The 5,394-nt window shown below is 42.5% G+C and overlaps 1 pseudogene; it reads right to left on the bottom strand.

Annotated features, from left to right (window-relative positions):
* Positions 1-282: 282 nt before the first annotated feature.
* Positions 283-5,394, bottom strand: part of LOC102812335 — a 6,972-nt pseudogene continuing 1,860 nt past the window's right edge.

The raw sequence follows: 5,394 nt of genomic DNA, 5'->3' as shown, positions 1-5,394 counted from the left end.
AAAAAAAAAAAGCAAAAAAATTCTAAATTAAAAGATTTTCCCTTTGAAGTCCAAATCATTGTAGTCTAGTAACCATCATGGTAAATGCTTCAGATGCTCCTTCCTTTGATGAGAGTGAGTTCATACAGAACTGTCTACCCAACTGTGTGTGCAAGAGACACTCCCACACATCACAAACACAAACTCATATATTCACAGGGATAGACACAGCTGAGTTTTTTTTTTTCCAGGCACTTCACATCAGTGTTCTGAAGTCTGCCACCCTTCATTAGATTTGACAAATTATTCCTTTGGAGGCAGGACATTTTCCTCGAAGAAACCTGGGTTGATAACATTCCCTGCAGGGAAGTATGTGGTCACCACAAATGAGGACCCATCACTTGCAGATGACTTTCCCACTCCCATCTTCTTTGTATTCTTCCACACCAGGTTACATCTGGCTGCTGGAAATTGTAGCTCTTGATTCCATTCTACCATTCATCAGCCACCTCCTTCCCTGGCTTGTCATAGGATGCCCAGGTTTTGACTGGACTCCGAGCTGTACTTGAGGATCCTCGTGCTGGCCAAGGCCTCGTGTTGGCTGAGCCTCCCCCGTGCTTCTGCCAGTACTCATTGTGGGCCTTCAGGACCTCATGGTTGAACTCTTTGGTCCCCTGAAAGCAGTCCTTCGAGGAGGATGATTCACCTCTGATGAAGAAGTGAAGACAGTGGTGCATTCGTGGCTCGCAGCTCAGTCTGACTTGCCTATGGGCTGGCCTGCGCACTTTTCAGCTCCTGCTGTGGCTGCACTCTTTCCCAGCCTCATGCCACTCCCGGACTGAAAACAGTTTTATTTTAAAAAACTTAATAAGGTTTACTTAAAATTTATAAGAAGTAAAAATGTGTATTTCATTAAAATTATTTTAATTTAAAATGTTGATATTCTTATTCATAATTTGTCTTTTCTCTTAATTTTAATAGATAAATGCAAGTTTTGAGAGGCATTCTTTAAACATGAAAGTAGTTTTTCAGTACTTGAGTTAATCGATACTTTTGATGAAAACATTTCAATTGTATTTTGAAAACAATTACGTTTTATTTTTAATCCTTTAGATCAGAGATTGACAAACCTTCTCTGTAAAGAGCTTATCTTTGTTGCAACTATTCAATGCTGCTGTTATAGTACAAATGTTGCTATAGAGGATAAGTAAATAGATGAATGTGTCTGTGTGCCAATAGAGCAATCTTTGCTTACAAAAACAGGTGACTGGGTGAATTTGGTCAATGGACTGTACATCGTTTGCCAGCCCGGTGCTAGATGAATACTATCAATGTCGCGCTATTAAGTGCATTCAGTGTCGCTATGAGTTGGAACCGACTCCACGGCACATAACCACCACCACCAGTTGGTTCCAACACATAGCAACCCTGTTATAGGGTTTCTGGAGTCCTTGTGTGGAGCTGCAGGTTAATGCGCTGGACTGCAAGGTACGTTTGGACTGCAAGGTGGGTGGTTCAAGCTCACCATCTGCTCCTTGGAAACCCTACACATGGTCACTATGAGTTGGAACCGACTCAACAGCACTTAACAATGACAACAACACAGGGTTTCCAAGGAGCCCCTGGTGAGTTTGAACTACCAACCTTGTAGTTAGCAGTTCAGTGCTTAAGATGAATATTATCAGTAGAATACATATTAAGTGAAAAACTTTCTGCTAACACAACATAATTAATGATTTTGCTGAGATAAAGGCAAAGCAAATGAATTTATGCAATAAAGTATACCAAAAAACCACAAAAAAACCCCCCATAAAACAAAACAAACCTTACTGCCACTGAGTTGAATCAGCTCATAGTGACCCTTTGGGGTTTCTGAAGCTATAAATCTTTATGAGAGCAAAAAGGCTGATCTTTTTCCCGTGGAGTGGTTGGTGGATTAAAACTGCCAACCTTATGATTAACAGGACAGAGCTTATCCTACAGCACCACCTGGGCTCCAATAAAGGTACATTAACTTATTGTATCTTTATAACTCATCCAAACATTGCCAGATATCAACACAACATCTGGAGAAGCAAATCATAATTTTCATGGCCTTGATTAAGCAATGGCTTCTTACCTATGAAGCCAGAAGCACAAATAACAACAAAAGGTAAATTGGACATGATAACAAATTTGTTAAATGTTGTGTTTATAAGAACAAATCAACCCACAAGTGACAAGACAATCACAGAGTGGAAGAACATATTTGCACATCATCTCTCTAATAATGGGTAAAGAATTAAAGCCTTGGGAACTCTATACAGGTTAGTTATGAGTCAGAACCAACTCCATGGCACTTAACAATAACAACAAATCTAGAGTATATGGAATCCCGGGCTGGTGCAGCTAATGTGCTTGCTGTTAACCCAAAGGTTGGTGGTTCAAGTCTGCCCAGCAGCTCCTCAAAAGAAAAGCCTGGAGATCTATTTCTGAAAAATCAGCCACTGAAAACCCTGTGGAGCACAATTCTATTCTGACACACATGGGCTTGCCAGGAATCGGAGCTGACTCCGAAGCAGCCATATCTAGAAAGTATGAAGAACTCTTTTATGACGGACATTTTATAAGGACTCCTGGTGTGGCACTGTAGAATCAGTACTGGACTGCTAACCAAGAGGTCAGTTGTTCAACCCCAGATGCTCTTCAGAAACCCTATACAGGGTCACTATGAGTCGGAACCGACTTGACAACACTTAACAACAACAATAACTGATCATACTGCTGTCTGTCTGTTCCCTCAGATTTTTCATTAGCATCAATGTTGAGGAAGATGCATTGGAACTCATGTTGAAGTCAAGGGGATTAAGAGAGCAAGGATTTGAAAGTGGGCCACTGAGCTCTACTTGTATTCCTCCCTCCAGAGCACACTAGCATTTAGAATGGCCACTCTCTTTGCTGTTATATAATTTACCAGTGCTAAGTGTTATGCTAAGGGCTTCACATGCATTATTTTACTCAATCTTCATGATAACCCTATTGCTATTTCCCATTTCATAGATAATACACTGGAACACAGAGATGTTAAGAATCTATCCCAAGGTCATCCAGCTAGTGAAAAACAGTTGGGGATGCTCTTTTCTTAATGCAAATGTTTGAGAATTCATGTCCATTCGGATGATTCTATGTTCATCAGAATGGGGTTTCCAAATGGATTTATGTTTAGGAAGGACAGATTTTTTTTGACCCTTTATATCCAGAGTGGCAGCCAAACAGTCACCCAATGGCAGATAAGCAGGCAGTCCTAACACCTCCTGGCTAGATTCTTAGAATGTAGCTCTCCAGCCTTTCCTGGGTGATAAATTTCACTCTGGCTTGAGCTTTGAGTAAATCATTGCAACTAACTGTCTGCCCTCACATTCCTGTAGCCTGTTTCTGTGGCCCCAGAACCCAGACACTTTGTGTCAAGTTTAAGCCTGGACAGAAGAATCTGTGACTCACCAGGGTTTCAAGACAAGTTTGTCCTGAAAACCCAGATATTGGAACCCAGAAGATACTAGGAGGGGAGAAAAGAAGGGCTTCCTTTGCAGTTAGAGATGCTTGAAAAACCAAAGGACAAAAGGAGCTTCAAGGGTAACCAAAGAGATGTCATAGGATTTAGGGCACTTAGACCTGGGAATTAGGCAAAGGTTTGCTTAAAAGCAGGATTAACGGGGCAAATCATAGAACGTTTGAGTTGGAAAAGTCCTTAAAAGTTCTCTAGTCTAATAATTTTATGAGAGTGAAAAGGAGGCCTAGAGAGTCAAATGAAGGTCACAGGGCTGAAGAGTCAGGGGCAGCACCCTTGGTTTTAAGTCCATGGCCAGTTCCTCAGCCCAACATGGCCAAGGCTTGTGGAATTCTGTAAACAGGCCCGGAGGCAAGTCCAGAGGCCCTTCAGGAACCCAGTGATAGAGCAGCATAGCTACGGAAGAAGACGGTTGTGTCAAAGGAAAGAGAGCAGGCTGAAAAGGTGGGTGGTTTGAAAGCCCTCCCAGTATTGGGCTAGAACTTATAGGTAATTGGGAATCTAAGAAAATTCATGCTTGAGGAAGAGACAAGGGATTCAGAGGTATTAAGCTGATGATGTTGGACAGCCTACATTTGAGGAGGAACATTTCTGAGATGGAGTTCCTGGGTGGATATACTCAGTTGCTAAAGGTTGGAGGTTTGGGTCCACCAGAGGTGCCTCATAAGAAAGACCTGGTGACCTACTCCTGAAAAATCATTGAAAACCCTGTGAGCACAGTGCTACTCTGATACACACGGGTGTCACTATGAGTCCTATTCATTTTGATGGCAAATACTTTTAAGGTGTGAGACCAATGAGGGAACTATAGCAGTGGGAAGCCATGTGCTTGAAATCCTGGGTTCCAATCTTGGCTTTTTCATGTTTCCCCCACTCATGCTGCATGTGTGAATGGGTGTGTATGAGAGAGCATATACAAACTCAAGTGAGCAATCTAATGCTCAGCTGAATTCAGACTTGCCAGGACATGCCTGATGAACAGGTTGGCTGCCTTCCAAACTCATGCCCTTTGAACTACCTTCAGTAATTCTCAGATGGTCTCTATCCTCCCTTGCCCACTTGCATGCTTCCAGCTGAAGTGATTCTGCTTCACCCCAGGAACTAATACATTCAAAGAGGTCTATAGATGGTACCATGTGGTACCACCTGCTCAAACCACAGTCCTTAACCCACATCAACACAGGGAGCAGATTTTCCTGGATCAGGCTCCGCTGCTGCAGAATTCTTATCTCTCTGGGCTGAGGAGAGCTGGCGGAGACTTCAGGGCTTGGACATCCTCAGAACAGTCTTGGTATGGTTCCACCAGCTGCAGACTGGGGCCAGGAACCAGCCATGGCTACCCCCAGCTCCACCCTGCAGAAGAAAGCCTGCTCCTGACCGAATGCCTTCTTTCCCTCAAGTCAGTTCCACAAAGTACAGGCCTCTGTCTCATTAGCTTATCCACTCCAGAGAGACTAATACTGATAGAAGGAGTGTGGGGTCTATTTATTAAAGGCATAACTGTTTCTAGCTTTCTCAGTACATTTAAAAAGCAGCAATAAACAACCACAACTCAAGAGATATAATTGTAAAGAAAGTTGAGTATTTCTCTCCTTGTTCACTTAAAGTTGGTGGGATGGTTACCTCCTATGCCTGGGCAGCAATTCAGACTCATGGCTTACTTTCTCTCGCTTGAAGTCCAAATGCAGTTTCAATTTGGTGATTAAACTGCCCATCATGAAAACTCCAAATAAGACTTGAAACTGAGGCTTCTACTCTCTCCGTCAGCCCAGGTTGAATACTTTCAGGAGGCAACATTTCTGTCTTCCCGCTCTCTTTTTTTGGTTGCTTTTTTTTTTTTTTTTAAGGTTTTTATTGTGGATTGAGTG

This window comes from Chrysochloris asiatica, unplaced genomic scaffold (assembly GCF_000296735.1).
Source record: "Chrysochloris asiatica unplaced genomic scaffold, ChrAsi1.0 scaffold00007, whole genome shotgun sequence".
Classification (NCBI taxonomy): Eukaryota; Metazoa; Chordata; class Mammalia; order Afrosoricida; family Chrysochloridae; genus Chrysochloris; species Chrysochloris asiatica.
The sequence above is the reverse complement of the archived record's forward strand: the minus strand, read 5'-3'. Positions and strand labels throughout refer to the sequence as shown.